Consider the following 18,531-nt stretch of genomic DNA (forward strand, 5'->3'; position numbering starts at 1 on the left):
TGCAGGACAAGCAATTTATAAGTTACCGTACCTAAGGACGCTTTAAATAGTCTATTTTAGTGTTAAGTTTTTTTTTATTCAAAAGTAGGGCAAGATCTCTTAGAGTGTGTTCGAATTATTAATACTAAAAAGAATCCACCGGATATGCGATGCCATACATTTCAGTGAATAAGCGCTAGCACACCTTAAGTTCCGTTGAGTAGAAACAATCTGGCAATAGCATGAGCAGAAAGAATCTGCCAATAGTATGATAAGAAACAATGTTGCAATAGTATGATGAGAAATAATCTGGCAATAGTATGATGAGAAACAATCTGGCAATAGTATGATGAGAAACAATATGGCAATAGTATGATGAGAAACAATCTGGCAATAGTATGATGAGAAACAATCTGGCAATAGTATGATTAGAAACAATGTGGCAATAGTATGAGTAGAAACAATCTGGCAATGGTATGATGAGAAACAATCTGGCAATAGTATGAGTAGAAACAATCTGGCAATAGTATGATGAGAAACAATCTGGCAATAGTATGATTAGAAACAATATGGCAATAGTATGATGAGAAACAATCTGGCAATAGTATGATGAGAAACAATCTGGCAATAGTATGATGAGAAACAATATGGCAATAGTATGATGAGAAACAATCTGGCAATAGTATGATGAGAAACAATCTGGCAATAGTATGATTAGAAACAATGTGGCAATAGTATGAGTAGAAACAATCTGGCAATAGTATGATGAGAAACAATCTGGCAATAGTATGATGAGAAACAATATGGCAATAGTATGATGAGAAACAATCTGGCAATAGTATGATTAGAAACAATCTGACAATAGTATGAGTAGAAACAATCTGGCAATAGTATGAGCAGAAACAATACGGCAATAGTATGATGAGAAACAATCTGGCAATAGTATGAGTAGAAACAATCTGGCAATAGTATGATGAGAAACAATCTGGCAATAGTATGATGAGAAACAATCTGGCAATAGTATGATTAGAAACAATGTGGCAATAGTATGAGTAGAAACAATCTGGCAATGGTATGATGAGAAACAATCTGCCAATAGTATGAGTAGAAACAATCTGGCAATAGTATGAGTAGAAACAATCTGGCAATAGTATGATGAGAAACAATCTGGCAATAGTATGAGTAGAAACAATCTGGGAATAGTATGAGTAAAAACAATCTGGCAATAGTATGAGTAGAAATAATCTGGCAATAGTATGATGAGAAACAATCTGGCAATAGTATGAGTAGAAACAATCTGGCAATAGTATGATGAGAAACAATCTGGCAATAGTATGAGTAGAAACAATCTGGCAATAGTATGAGTAGAAACAATCTTGCAATAGTATGAGTAGAAACAATCTGGCAATAGTATGAGTAGAAACAATCTGGCAATAGTATGAGTAGAAACAATCTGGCAATAGTATGAGTAGAAACAATCTGGCAATAGTATGAGTAGAAACAATCTGGCAATAGTATGAGGAATAACAATCTGGCAATAGTATGAGTAGAAACAATCTTGCAATAGTATGAGTAGAAACAATCTGGCAATAGTATGAGTAGAAACAATCTGGCAATAGTATGAGTAGAAACAGTCTGGCAATAGTATGAGTAGAAACAATCTGGCAATAGTATGAGTAGAAACAATCTGGCAATAGTATGAGGAATAACAATCTGGCAATAGTATGAGTAGAAACAATCTGGCAATAGTATGAGTAGAAACAATCTGGCAATAGTATGAGTAGAAACAATCTGGCAATAGTATGAGTAGAAACAATCTTGCAATAGTATGAGTAGAAACAATCTGGCAATAGTATGAGTAGAAACAATCTGGCAATAGTATGAGCAGAAACAATCTGGCAATAGTATGAGTAGAAACAATCTGGCAATAGTATGAGTAGAAACAATCTGGCAATAGTATGAGTAGAAACAATCTGGCAATAGTATGAGTAGAAACAATCTGGCAATAGTATGAGTAGAAACAATCTGGCAATAGTATGAGTAGAAACAATCTGGCAATAGTATGATGAGAAACAATCTGGCAATAGTATGAGTAGAAACAATCTGGCAATAGTATTAGGAATAACAATCTGGCAATAGTATGAGTAGAAACAATCTGGCAATAGTATGAGTAGAAACAATCTGGCAATAGTATGAGTAGAAACAATCTGGCAATAGTATGAGTAGAAACAATCTGGCAATAGTATGAGTAGAAACAATCTGGCAATAGTATGAGTAGAAACAATCTGGCAATAGTATGAGGAATAACAATCTGGCAATAGTATGAGTAGAAACAATCTGGCAATAGTATGAGTAGAAACAATCTGGCAATAGTATGATGAGAAACAATCTGGCAATAGTATGAGTAGAAACAATCTGGCAATAGTATGAGTAGAAACAATCTGGCAATAGTATGAGTAGAAACAATCTGGCAATAGTATGAGGAATAACAATCTGGCAATAGTATGAGGAATAACAATCTGGCAATAATATGAGCGGAACATAGGCGGAGGAGCATAGCACTTGGTTTCCGTACCGAGAGGTCACGAGCTCGAAGACTAGATTTTGATAATTCGGTTATGGCTGAAATTTTGAGCTTCGGAATCAGTATAACGCCCCGATCCCACCCAACCTTACCCGGCTGGCCATAGGATAGAGTAAGAGATAGTCTTTTCATCATTTGCCACCATAGATCGCATCAGTGCCGGCCTTAGGTAATTGGATGCCCTAGGGCTAGGCGAAGCGCATAGGGAGGCCCCAGGCGAAGCGCATAGGGAGGCCCCAGGCGAAGCGCATAGGGAGGCCCCAGGCGAAGCGCATAGGGAGGCCCCAGGCGAAGTGAATAGAGTGGCCACAAAAGAAATTAAAAAAAAATTAAGACCGAAAACTAGGCAATGAATTATAAATAGTCCTGTATCTCTATCTAAATGAACAAATAAGTGACAGTAACTAAGAGCCGATAATACTAATGTGCTTCATGGACGATTCATGATCACCAGGCTGAAAATAACGTTTCGATATTTTACTAAAAGGAAGAAACAATGGAATTCTAGCATATATAGTCTGACAAGTAGATCAAAACATTCTGGGGTAGACAAACAGGCATGGAATCTTAGAAGAGACTCAGAGCGATGCCAGTGGACATAGAGCCATAGAGTTCTGCTGTGCTTGAGATTTGATGAAGGTGATAGCCAGAGGCGTAGTAGGTAAAACGTGCGCCCTGGGCAAGGTACCTTTTTGGCACCCAGGTAATCGTGCCCCCATTGCGGCCCTCCTCACTACGCGTCTGGTGATAGCAATGCATCCTACTTGTGCTAGCAATCTACCCTAACGGAAGTTGTCAACTAGAGCTCAGGTGACACTTACTACATTTATATGTGAAGGAATTTTTACAAATTTTATAGCAACTATGTCTTTCTCTGTCTGTCTGTCTGATAAAAAGTTTAAAAATATTTTTATCTCATTTCCAATTCACAGATCAAGTTGAAACTTTGCACAATTATTCATTGAACCTGACAAGACATAAATCAATCAAAAAAATTAACCAATTAGTTCATTTATTATTGGTGATTTATTCAAAAGCCTAATAAATTTTAAATTTATGTCAATTTATTCATGTGACACATTCCACTCTGCCACTTATGCTAAATTTCGAATTTTTATATTAGAAATAAATATTTAAAAAAAAAAAGGTACGGGAGATTTAGATTCTTTCATGTTTATAGACTTCTTACAAAATAAATAACTTAATTAATGCAAATAATTGACAAATGTGCATTTTCTTACAAGAATTACCTGGTTTAATCAATCTTTTTATGGTTTGAGTCTTAATGGAGTTTAGAGTTACTATTATATATGGTACTGGGTGTACTAATAAGTTTTAGAGTAGGCTTTATTGCGTTGCTTTAGGTATCAGCTGTCTTCTTATATAAGAAAAACAAAACGGCAAATGCTAGATGACGTGTACAACTATGAAACGTATTCAGTTTTCGAAAAAAAAAGCCATTGCATCCAATTTTATATTATTGTTATCAATTACAATTATTTAATTTTTGAATATATTTTTTATTCTTCTTGTCTTCCAATGATTCGTAAAGAATTCATCAAAATTTAAAAACTAATTTCTAAAAACTTTCATAAAAAACAAAATGAAATGAACAAAAAGATTAAAGTACATTTCATACACTCTCAACGTCAGTACATAGAACAACATTCATTCTAAACCTTAATAAACAATAAAACAAGAACTATTTTTGTCTGAAATGAAATCTTGTTGGCTCATTCGCTAGTAGACCACCTGTTGTCATGTGCGCTCTGCTCAACACAGCGCACGAGAAATTCGAATCAGCCAATCGTTAACCTGTTTGAGCGTTTTGAAAGTCTGGTTGTCAGGTAAAAAAATCAAGACTCCAACAGGTGCTCAATGTTTCATTGTCTGCATAGATTTCCACCTGAACCAAAACGACTAACAAAGAAATGGGTCGAAATAGATTAAAATTAAAGCTTTAGACTGTAGTGTATGTGTAAGCAGACCAAACCTGGGACTGTGTAAATGTAGCATTAGAATCTCAAAGGAAACCTGGAACTATGTTAATGTAGCATTAGAATCTCAGAGAAAACCAACAATGGTTAAAAACAAAACAAGTGAATCAAAGAATACTTCATACATTACTGTTGTTATAGAAACAATTAGAGCTCATTATCACGTAAGGTTAGTTTTAAAACCACTTACAAATCACTGGGGACTTTGACAAAATTATATCGTGCTAAGAGCAATAAATGCCTACTAGAGCTTACTATTGACCACGTCTTTAGAAATATATTATATAGAACTTGAAGCGATGACATATGTATACATATATACAGTGCTTTTTTTTGTAAAAGAAAATAGGTGCCGGTACTCAGTAGTTGATTGTCTAACTTTCAACTACTAAAAATTAATAGCATACGTTAAAATACAAGAAAAGTAATATTTTTTTCAAAATGGTGCCGGTACGCCGTACCGATGCACAAAAAAACCTGTAAACATACATACATACATTCATACATACATAGTGGACAGACATGATTGGTGAAATTGATATAAAAAATAGTTTGATAAAGTGAAAAAAAAAATATAGGTCTACACAAAAGGTAGATTTTATAACTAAAATAAAATTGTCAACGGAACTTGATTGAGTTATCTACACTTGACTTCTGAAAACATTTTTGTTTTCAATTGAAAATTTCATTTTGCTCCAAGACAACATTTTATTCATAGCTGCTTCGCACTCTTGAACCATTCTTCTACATGTGTCCACTTTAGTCCACCACAACCCCGCCCCCGCTCTCTCCCTTTCCTTTCATGTAAGACTAAATGGACAATCTCTATAAAAAAATATTATTGGATAAATTTTCAAATCTTAATTTTCTTGAGCAGAAATCTGTTTTCTGAAGGAAACAAATTCACCAATGGTTTATTAAGAGATAGATTTGTCATATAGTAAGTCACTCCATCTGTCTGTCTGTCTGGGTGGAATCTTTTACACAATTAAGAGATAGATTAGTCTTATATTAACTCACTCACTCCATCTGTCTGTCTGGGTGGAATCTTTTACACAATTATTCATTATCAAAGACAACCCAAGAATCCATTTTAAAAAATTCCCAATTAGTTAACCAATTAGTCGTAACTAAATAATTTTGTCTTATGTAGAAAAAGTACTAATGCCATACAATATCCAAATATACATCTGCAGCTGAAAGGTGCTTTTCTTCACTCAATTAAAGCTTTTGGTATAAAATAAGTAGGGCCTACTTTTTCTATTTTGCTTGCTTTTAAAGATTAGATGTAATAAATTTGGGATTACAATGATGTGGACAAATATAAACACTTTTTCTTATCACTTCAATAGTGTAGTCTTTCTAATGTTACATAGTATTTAAAAAATAAATATTCAAAAGTGTAGTCGAACTTTGTCCTGACTGGTATTATTGTGCTCATTGACTTGAGCGCCACCTGTTGTGAACAGCGCTCAACACAGTAGACAGGAAGTTTGAATCAGCCAATCGTCTACCCGTAACAAGTTTTTGATTTTATTTTTTTTGCTGTTGAGACTCAAAGAGGTGCCGAACATAAAATCGTCTAGTTTACCTCCAGATCTAGTTATTATAAGTGAATTGGTCGAACTAATTTTATCTTATGTGTATGTATTCAGAAACACATACACTATTTCTAGTACCAAATGATCTAACGACATCGATTCCAATTTGCACTCTAGGGCTCATGTCCCCGATTCCTTTAAAAAAATGAGCTTATCTAAGCGGAAGACTTCTACATTTACAACCATATCTTTCAACAATGAAGAGGTTATTTCCCTTTTCGACTTCAAACAAAATAATTCATTGACTAACTGGTTATATTTCAATTGACACATGTTTGTTAGGTACAATAGATAATTGTTTAAAATTTCAACTTTATCCGAGAAAGGATTTGGGAGAAAAACTGTTTTCAAACTTTTTACCAGACAGAGTGAGCTGATAAAAGCTTTTAAAAATATGTATTCATAAGTATAACTTCTACTTATGGTTTGATGAAGTTTCTATGCACATAACAATAAACTTTTTTTAAAGCAAGATGTAAAGGCCAGTTGTTGTTGTTTTTTTTTTGTAATCCAAGGTACAACCCTATCCATTATGTATCAGCAAGACCAAGCCGAATTACATGTACTTACGTCATAAATCATTAAGAGCCACTTAGGCCTACAACGTTTTTTTTTTTTTTTTTTTTTTAAATATTTTCTTTAGAAATGTTGAAGTTGTATTCTTTTACATAAGTACGTCTATACATTCCATTACTTTATGACAAACTTGACCTTCCAGACTACAACAATGATCTTTGATTATATAACAACGTAAATTTTAATCAATCATTTTTCAAATTTCTTGTTCAATTACTGTTCAGGATACCAACAAATCAGAATTAAATTTTAAGCACAAATTTAAATATTTATTTGTATTCTCCTCCTGACACCAATTGGGACCACCTGTTGTCACGTGCGTTCAGCTCAACAGAGAGCACAACGCATGAGATTTTCGAATGAGCCAATCGTCAGTCTGCACGAGATTTGAAAGTCATGTCGTCTGGTTAAAAAAAACATTATAGGACTCAAGGATTTGTAACAACGTCGTGAGACGCCAACAGGTGCCAGGTCTGCAGTTCTACCCGACCTGATACAGTGTCACTAGGTCACAGACAGACGCACGTCGCACACAGGCTCTCGCAATCTATTTCAGTACAGACTATTCATAAACAGCTCCAGGGGCGTTGATTTCGAGTTGTCTGCATTAACGGAGTAGGCGGGAGATTTACCCTACAAAAGAAACTTATTTGGTTTCATTCTAAATAACCTCTAACTGGTAGTGCCTAAAATTGAATGTTTGTTCATTTTTTAAATAAAAAATAAAAGCCTTAAAGAAAATAACAATAGTTAAAATAAAAATAATAGCTTTTACTTTTTTGCTTATTGTCATATTATTAAAAAGAGAGAGAGAGAGAGAGAGAGAGATCAAATGATAAGTTTTAAGTATTGAAAGAGATTGGCGATATGGGTGGACTAAAGAGAGAGGAGAAAGAGAGGAGAGGGGTACGGGAGTGGAAGAAACGAGAAGTAGAAAGAAGACACAAGTCACAGAGTACTATACTTTCTCTATAATTGACTGGACATCAAACGGACTCTACATCACGCCAGATCACAAAGAGTTGCGCGATTCATTTGGAAGGTAAGTTTATGTTGTCATGTATGTGTGTGTGCCACCTAGCGAATGGGATGACGTCTGATGGAGTAAGGTCAGACACGAGACACGCGACTCCTGAACTGGCGCATTTTCATTGGCTAGACATTCTAACAGGTGGCATTCCGTAATTTTATGTTGTTTTTATTCATATGTAGATTAGATGCGCGCGCATAGAATCGTGTGTCTTTACGTCAATTCAAACTAGATACTTAAAAAAATTAATCGTGTTTCTTTTTTTTTTCTTTTTTTTTTTTTTTTACAATGAATGAGATTACTCTTGAAAAGAAAAGACATCACACACAAAATATGTTGGGGGAGAGGGGGGCATAGGAAGAGAACTACATCCCCTCTCCCAGTCCCCTCCTCTGCCAACATTGTCCCCTCTCAAACCACTTTAAACGGTTATTATTTAATCCGTTCCAAAGCGACTGTAATTAAAGGATTATACTTAAGAAAGCAAAGTCTACGAATGAATGCTTGACAATTGTAATCCTGGAGGCCAAACCAGTGAATAGAAGAATGAAATACACAAGTAGAGCTTGGGACTAAGACAACATTAGATATCCGTAGATAAAAGAAAGTATGACAATAATTGAGCTAATATATATTCGTTTTTAAAAGAAAAAGAAGATGAACAAAGAATTAGATGGTAGAAGTCATTTCTGCCCCCCCCCCCAATCCCCATTTCTGACATGTGCAAAAAGAAATGTTCTTAATGCAACAGATGAATAAATATGTCATCCAATTGATATTTTGAAAAAAATATTGTGAAATATCCTTAATTTGAAAACGAACCAGAGTGCCTTAGTACAGTTGAGTGTAGAATCACCTTCCTCCCGCAATTTTTGTCTTTAGATTTGCAAAGTGGCGTCGTCTGCTGATAATAAAACGTCAAATGAGTTTTTATTTACCAAGGACAGCATAAAGACAAACATGTCTGTCAGGTTCTTGTGTTCTTGTATTTATCAAACTAGTATTAGGTATTTCAAATGTAAATATTTATTAATATTAAATATTAATTCAATTTGTGGTATTGTTATTATTTTCTGAACTTATAATATTTTGGCTCAAGTTCAGCCTGACAAGCACACCATACACATATAGTTGTAGATAAACTAATAAACTACGTGTATGATGTTAAATAACAATAAAATTTATTCTTGTGATATATTTACAAATGACTGATCCATGATGAATGATAATAATAGTATGAAATATCAATATGTATTAATATGTAATCTAAAATGATCCAGTTAATCTCTTTAGATAAATAACATTCAAATAATTATGAAATACATAATATATTACCTTAACTATAATAAATAGTTCAATGGATCACATAGACCTTCAATCTCAATAACAACAACTGGTAATATATGTAGATCTAGCCTCTAGATCAGGTACTGTCCACTGACGACAATTCCAAAAGTAGAAGTTTATAGTTGATACTACACCATCAGGTCTGACCAATGCAACCTGCAGTCCGGAATCTTGAACCTCAGACTCATGTAAAAACCAAATTGCACACCAGATGACCAACTGAGAGAAAGACCTCAGTCCAGTAAACTGTAGACCTAAAGTTCTACTCTCAATATATAACTGAGACTGGATAAACAAGTCTTGACACTGAGACTTGACACAGAGTCTAACACATAGACTTGACACCAAGCTAAGATCACTACTTAGACTTGACGTTAATACTTGAAAGAGAGTCCTGGACTGAGACTACGAATAAAACTTAGTCATGACGCTAAAACCCTATAGAAGATAAAAGAAAGGATTCTTCTAATCATCTATATCTAGTCTAATTATAGACTTACAAATACGAACGAATTCAAATAGAAAAACTATACAATGAAAAATAAAACTCACCCTAAATAGGGATCAAGATAATCCAACAAGAAAATGTCCAAGGCAAATGCTAAGGCTATCCAGTAACAAAAACCAAGGAGAAATTCAAGAGCTCTCAAAACACGTCTATCTGTACCAACGTACAAAACAATGGAGAGACTGTACTAGACGATAAATGACGCAAATCACACACACACTAAATTTACGTCACTAGAAGTTGTGACAAGCAACAAAAGCTCAGTCCTCTAGTCTACACAGAAAATATTAATAGTGTAATGACGTCATCAATATAGTGATCAACGCCGCACTATCAATTAGAGAAATAATTCTACTATACAGTTACATAGATAACTGCGACAATGTCTAAGGAAGACAACATAAAGACAGTCATGTCTATGGAAGACAACATAAAGACAGACATGTCTATGGAAGACAACATAAAGACAGACATGTCTATGGAAGACAACATAAAGACAGACTTGTCTAAGGAAGACAACATAAAGACAGACATGTCTATGGAAGACAACATAAAGACAGACTTGTCTAAGGAAGACAACATAAAGACAGACATGTCTATGGAAGACAACATAAAGACAGACTTGTCTAAGGAAGACAACATAAAGACAGACATGTCTATGGAAGACAACATAAAGACAGACATGTCTATGGAAGACAACATAAAGACAGACATGTCTATGGAAGACAACATAAAGACAGACATGTCTATGGAAGACAGCATAAAGACAGACATGTCTATGGAAGACAACATAAAGACAGACTTGTCTATGGAAGACAGCATAAAGACAGACATGTCTATGGAAGACAGCATAAAGACTGACATGTCTATGGAAGACAACATAAAGACAGACATGTCTATGGAAGACAACATAAAGACAGACATGTCTAAGGAAGACAACATAAAGACAGGCATGTCTAAGGAAGACAACATAAAGACAGACATGTCTATGGAAGACAACATAAAGACAGGCATGTCTATGGACGACAACATAAAGACAGGCATGTCTATGGAAGACAACATAAAGACAGACATGTCTAAGGAAGACAACATAAAGACAGACATGTCTAAGGAAGACAACATAAAGACAGACATGTCTAAGGAAGACAACATAAAGACAGACATGTCTATGGAAGACAGCATAAAGACTGACATGTCTATGGAAGACAACATAAAGACAGACATGTCTATGGAAGACAACATAAAGACAGACATGTCTAAGGAAGACAACATAAAGACAGGCATGTCTAAGGAAGACAACATAAAGACAGACATGTCTATGGAAGACAACATAAAGACAGGCATGTCTATGGACGACAACATAAAGACAGGCATGTCTATTTAAGACAACATAAAGACAGACATGTCTAAGGAAGACAACATAAAGACAGACATGTCTATGGAAGACAACATAAAGACAGACATGTCTATGGAAGACAACATAAAGACAGACATGTCTAAGGAAGACAACATAAAGACAGACATGTCTATGGAAGACAACATAAAGACAGACATGTCTATGGAAGACAACATAAAGACAGACATGTCTAAGGAAGACAACATAAAGACAGGCATGTCTATGGAAGACAACATAAAGACAGGCATGTCTATGGAAGACAACATAAAGACAGGCATGTCTATGGAAGACAACATAAAGACAGACATGTCTATGGAAGACAACATAAAGACAGACATGTCTATGGAAGACAACATAAAGACAGACATGTCTATGGAAGACAACATAAAGACAGACATGTCTAAGGAAGACAACATAAAGACAGACATGTCTATGGAAGACAACATAATGAACATACCTATAAATAATCGCACAAGTTTGCCTTGCCAGCTGGCCGAATTTAAAAAATCGTACGTTCAAGCAGCCAACGGTGTCACGGATCTGATGCCAGAATTGAATCAAATATTTTTTTTATTTTTTTTTTTTTTAATTATTCTATTCTATTACAAGTTTAACAATGGAGGTATTGTCTTTAAAAAATATTTATTAATGTTTTTCTTGTTTGCCGATATAATTTGAAGTCAAATGTAATGTATTGTCTAAGATAATACCAATGTATTTCAAAGTTTGCACTATTTCAATGTCCTCTCCAGCTACAGAAACAATATTAAGTTCCTTCCTTTCCCAACGGAAATAGATTATCATTTCTTTCCTTTATTATTTTATTATTATTATTTTTCTGAATTTTTCATTTAGTCTTTTAAAAATATTGAAACATTATTTTTCAATGTAATTAATTAATAATCAATTACTCCTGGGCTCTGTGAGAGTAGGGCAAGAAGAGCTGCATCATCAGCAAATGGACCTCATTCGCCAATCGTAAATAAACAACATTGAGCCGCGTCATACCCTATCTCTTCTATACATATTGCGATCTAAGTTTAATCAACAATGGTTTTCACGTGTCAATTTTGTTTGTTTTTATCAATATTATCACGTGACCGTTCGTTCTGGTGAATGAGGTCCCTTTTGTGAAGTAGCAAAAGGACTATCCGATCAAAAATCAAACACTAGAGATGGGAATCGAACCCTAGTTTTAAAGTTCGAGTTCGGTTCGGTCAGATTTAAATTCAAGTTCGGTTCGGTTCCATGACGAGTATAGTTGGGGTTCGGTTCGGTCTAAAGTTGCGGTTCGGCTCGGTTCATTGTTATGAAATTATGTAATAGCAAAAGTTATAAGGTTTAATGCAATGTAGTAGTTAAAACACTTTCATTTGAATTTTTACATAAAAAAAATAAAACAAATACTTTGCAACATATAATAGGCCTATGAGCAATACTTTTTCCAAAATAATGTTGCCTACATAAATTATAAACATTGTAAAAATTTCTTAATGGAGATAGAATTGAAGATGCTGCAGGTTTTCGCTCAAGTTGGCAAGGGGTTTAATTCCGGGCGGTACTCGCCGCTAAGAGTATTCTAACCTTTTTCTCTTAGTAAGAAGAGAGAATTTTTTTAAAAGGCTGATATTGATGTTTTTTCTTTCAAAACGCACTATTCATCCTAATAAAAAAAAGTCGAGGGCCATATTAAATCTAATAATAAAAAGACAGCCCTGGCCATTAGTATTATGCGAAGGACATTCTAGATAGGCCTATATATTGGGCACGTACTTCTGTTATGGGAGTGATCTTTTAAAAAAATATCCTTCATGTCGAGGAAGTTTTTTTTTTTTTTTCACGCAAAAGTCGCCACTATAATAAATTGAAATAGAAGGAAGAAATTCGACAATTCTGAGACAAAAATTCCAGAAGAATCACACTAGCGGAGATGTTCTAAAATGTTCTCTTCAAAACGTTTTGACCAACATTGTTGCATATGCGCCTCGCAAAAAGGGGTCTACATTTAACAAGGTCTCCTACTTAATATATTTTAATTTTTAAACATGTAATTTTACTAATATTCAGATAAGTTACACAGAACATTTTTTTTTTCGATGCCCCCTCTCCTTGTTAGTTGGTCGTTGGTTTGTCGGTTACAGACAGCTAGTAAGCCTACAATTGAGCCAATAAAGGCGTTTTATATTTTTGCTAAATAAACTGTAAAGGAAATTTCTTATGTGAACAACTCAATATAGCCTAACTGTTATTACAATATTCACATATTTAACTTGAGATGGAGATGTAATTCATGTAATATAAATGAAATATACTGATATTTAAACGAAATCTAGCTCACCACAAAACAACGTCTTTACTCGTTCATGTCTCAAGATGTTCTGCCGTTTCACATTTTGCATTACTCTAATTTCATCATTGCAGAACCACCAATCAATCGCTTAACCTCTTCTTACTGCCGCCAGGAAACACACGCTCTCTATAACACCCCTTTTTGTCAGGAATTTGAGGTACTCGCCATCCCCACCCCCGGGGGAGGACCCAAAGTTTAAGAAACGCTGCATTAAAAATACTGATGATCAATAATGCAAAACAGAATAATAGTAATAATATTCCAATACGGAATACATCACAATTTTTTAAAATACAACACTAAAAAGAAATGTAAATACAGTCTCTATATATTAAATATTAAGCAGTTCTAATATTATAATTATAATATTCGACTCAAAACAAATTTTGCAAACAGCCCGCGAAAATTCAAGGCCAGATGAGAGTCTGGAAAAACACATGGGAATCCCTCGTGCGTCACTTTTTTTTTAAAGTTTCCAAAATACCCCCCCCCCCCTTTTTTTCCTTTTTCCCAATTTTCAAAGGATAAAGGAATCATTAGAATTTAAATAAAAAAGTTAAGTATTTGATTATTATTAAACCAAAAATATAAAATAAAGGTATGTAGAAATTGCAAAATTAGTTCGGTTAAGATAAGGAGGGTTCGTTCGGTTCGGTTAGTACCGAGCAGTTTCAAAGTTCGGGTTCGGTTCGGTTCGGTCATAAGTTCGGTTCGAGTTCGGTTCGTTTTCCATCTCTAGTAAACACCAATGGCGATGTCAGTCCCTGGTGCGCCCCTATGTTAACTATACGTGCTTATATTACATTGTTAACCCTAACTCTCTGAGGTCTCTGGGTCAAAAACATAATTCATTAGCCCATAGTATGTTATATGGACTTATATTCAACGCTTTCATTTTTTCAATATGTAAATGAATGTGTATGGTGTTGAAAGAAATATTTAAAAAAAAAGATCTTACATAAGTGTATACCCTTTACCCTCTCGGTAAGGAAAAGTAAAGGATCTAACTTACTAAACGAGGATTGTGTACTAGAGAAAAACAAGCAAGAAAGAAAGAGCGATACCTTGAAGAGATAGACTGAACGTGTGAGATGGACAGCAGTCAGTAATAAGAAGAAAAAAAGAAGCACATCTGTTTTTGAAGACCAGAACAGGAAGTAGATAGTACTAGCACCTGAAATTTGGCTTAGAAAACATAAAACTGTTAGGGGTTAAGTTACTGTACCGCCCTAACCCTAACCCTAACCTTACTCACATACACCCTTACCATCACACTCTCACGTAGAGATCTCTCCCATTCATCAAGATTTTAACACTTCTTCCCATCTAATGACTTCATGGTCAACTTATTCCGGTCAGTTTTTAATATCTGACCACTGCGATTAACAGACCTAGGTGTCAGAGGAGGAAATAGAAAAGAAGGGGGAGGGTAAGAGATTAAAATAGTTGGGGGAGGGATGAAGGTTATCTACTTATCGCCAAAGTAGTGACTGGTCTAGCCGCCCCATCCCCTGAAAGGTATTAGACAAGTGTTGCGCCGGGCTACTATTTTATGACCGGCACTATAAACGTGGCACTCCCAAACACGCATTTACCTCACATGTTCAGGTACTTTTACACTAAAGTACCTACTGGTATAAAGCCATCTATCCTCTTTATGTTTATTGGCGAATGTTTCTTTTTAGGTATGTGTGTTAGTGTGTGCGCGTGTGTGCGCGTGTGTTAGTTTGTGTTTGTGTGTGTGCGTGTATTAGTGCGAAACTTAACTTACATAGAAATAACTGCGAGGCTTTACTTACATAGCATTAGCTGAGAGGCTTTAAAACATTATTATTAGCGGTGCATGTGAGTAAGCAAAGATACCCTTTTCAGGGCTAGGATATAAAGCTAATTTGTTTTGTATGGCCGAGGGTTAAGAAGAATGTTATGGGGCCAGCACAACGACCAACACGCTTTTAATTCCCCAACTTATGTTTGGTCTCGTCAAGGGCGTCCTAAAAATCCCAGTCTCGTCAGGGGCGTCCTAAAAACCCCAGTCTTCACCGGAATTTGAACTTGAGATCCTTCAGTCCGGAAGTTAAGCGCTTTACCACTCTTAGCTTGATTTATATTTCAGAATTTTTCTAAAAAAAAATAATTACACAAAATTTACGATAAGATCTTAGTAGCATGTCTGGGGATAGAATGACGGTTTAGATGAGGATTCTGACTTCTTGTGTTTTCAATGACAATGTTAAAGACAGCAGTCTTTAAGAGATTTTAAGTGCTCAAAGTCTTCGCCAACTAATTCAGGTCTATATTGATATAAATTTCAGGGATAATGTGTCTTAAATTCGAAAAAAATAAAAAAGATCTACAAGCATTTTGTCATGTTTGAATTTCAGCCTCGGATTCGGTCATTTGGCTTTTAAATCTTTGCTTGGAACAAGACACCTGCTAATTCCTATCCCTGTAACGCTCTGCTGCCCTCGCTGTCAGGTTGTTATTTTAAGACATCAGATCTATGACCAATTTATGGCCAACGCTCGGTTGGCTGGACGCTCAGTGTGGCCTGACAATAGCCTACCCCTTCATCCTCATTGCAGGCCGATCGCCATCGGAAATCGGTCTTTTCATCTCTACGGCATCTGTGTCGGTCGACCGAACAGAACAGAAAAATGTATATGGAGGTTCATTAGCGTCCTTGACAACAAGGGGTTATAACTGTTATTTGCTGGTTCTGTAAAAAAAAAATCATTGCATTTTTGAGTTACCCCGCATTCAAATGGGTCGGTGTAACGGTAACATGAGACTGGATGCTCCGGTTGACCGTGTGGTGTGTCCCATGTCCGACATCCAATACCTAAGCATAAATAAGCTCATAAAGTATACCCAGTAAAAAAAAAGGGGGGGGGGATTTATGATGTTCCTGCTCTACATCAAAGGGAATAAAGGAGGCCACACTTCAGTCTCAGGACCCTCGTCTCAGAGCTCGCGTGATATAGGATTATCAAACACAGATCTCCACCAGCTCAAGTGTAATTGTACGTAGCTACAGTAGCAGACGTCCACTAACTTGGTAAAAGAACGTTCATTCCCTCCGTCTCCTCTGGTCCCCTTTCTTCTAGTGTTTCTATTCCAGGTATATCCTTACAATGTCTCTCCCCCCCCCCTTATATATCCTATCGTGTTACTATAATTAATACAATCAAATATTTTCAAACTTAAGTAAAATGGATAACTACCTTCGAAGCATACAATAGATAGATAGATAGATAGATAGATAGATAGATAGATAGACAGACAGACAGACAGACAGACAGACAGACAGACAGACAGATAGATAGATAGATAGATAGATAGATAGATAGATAGATAGATAGATAGATAGATAGATAGATAGATAGATAGATGTTGTTTGGTTCTTTGCATTTCTGGCATTTTTAACACCCTTGATAATGGTAGCTAGATCTATTGTAACTGATGAATTGGAAATATCACATGGCGGTCCGTTTTGCTCAAAGATTGGACATGAGTGCTATTAGACAAAAATTCCGTGGAGAAGTTGTATTTAGAGATGCCTATGGCTATTACTTGCATGTGTGTTAAAATATAATAAAGTGGTATTCTTCTTCATTCTCTAACTGCGCAAACTTTGCATATTTCTTTCTCCAAGAAAATATACAATTTGAGGAGCCGTGTAAACTTTATTTTCAAGTTTTATGCGCGACTATGATAGATGAGAGGGGTGCCGCTGATAAGTTTGGCGATAACTCTCTTCAAGGTGGGAGGGGGGGGGAGGGAAAGCGTAACCGACTGTATGTGAGTAATTATTAGTTGACTGAAAGGTCACATGAGGTCACGAATAATACAAACCAAAAGGGTCACTTCCGGTCTGTGGAGTTCACGGCCCTGGATACCGACGTAAAGGAAGGAAAGACCGAGAGAAGGGGCGAGGGGTAGAATGTGTGTGGTATATGAGATGGATCGTTTAGAGCAAAAGGGGGCAGTGGGGTTGGGGGAGAAAAGGGCGTGAGACGGGGTACACGGACGGGAGGGGAGCAGGTTTTAGTAGTTTTTTTTTTAATCATCGCGTCGACTGCTATCCTAACGGGAAAGGGGGAAAGGGGGGGGGGGGGGTCAGAGTGTCTTTTGATGTTCTGCATAATCAACATTTTTGACTTGAGATCACCTACATGCCCTTGACTCTCTTCGGGCCGAGCAGTTCACACCGTTGCTATTTGGGCCGATAGCCCCGTGCCGCCCCATTAGCAAATGACATGGGGGAGAGAAGGGGTGAAAGAAGAGGGGGGGGGGGCAAAAAAAAGAGAGAAAGGAGGTATGTATGTATAGATGTCTATATGAGCACAATAATTAGAAATGCAGGCCCAGTGTGGGCTTGGATTAAGTTTGATGCGGAGGTCGGGGGGGGGGGGGTAGCGGCAGAGGGCAACAAGCCAGTCAGGTCAATAGCTACAGAAAACAATTTTGAAAAAAAAAAATTAACGGGGCGAATGAAGTGGAGACAGCACCAATGAATGTATTATACAAAAAAAAAAAAATATGCTACTAATAATAATGGCTATTGTTGATTGGGCTTTTAAAACTAAATACAAAGAAATGTAGAGGTCTGGGAAATGCGGAGTTGGATGGGAGGGGGGGGGGACACAAAAGACAGCGCAATAAATCAGACTGTGTATGATGAAACTCTTTTTTTTTTTTTTGTTAGATACATTCAACAAACATTCAAAGCTACGCACTATTTCATTGAAACGTTGGATAGGTCTTAGGACGGCAATAGAAAAGTAGCAGCGAAGTGTGGGAGTAAGGTGGGGACTAAGACTTTGGTCGAAACTTTCAATATAATCTCTTTTCTTTTTCTACGTTCACTAGTGAAAAACTTGATTTTAAGGGGGGGGGGGAATAGTAATCCTACCTTTTTCTAACTTGTTATTGAGTCAGTGTTGTACATTTCTATTTGTTTTCTTGATAAAATCAAAACATATATTTTAATTGTAATCTGAACTATTTTTTAGAGATTAACTCACTGCTAGTTAATTATTCCAGTAGTTCGTGGAATATCTATTCAGGCCTCAAGGAACACTAGGTCTCTGATGAATACAGCTTGGGAAACACTTCTGTAGAGTTGAAATATTGTCAAGATTTTATTTATTTATTCTTGAC

This window comes from Biomphalaria glabrata, chromosome 6 (assembly GCF_947242115.1).
Source record: "Biomphalaria glabrata chromosome 6, xgBioGlab47.1, whole genome shotgun sequence".
In the NCBI taxonomy this organism is placed as follows: Eukaryota; Metazoa; Mollusca; class Gastropoda; family Planorbidae; genus Biomphalaria; species Biomphalaria glabrata.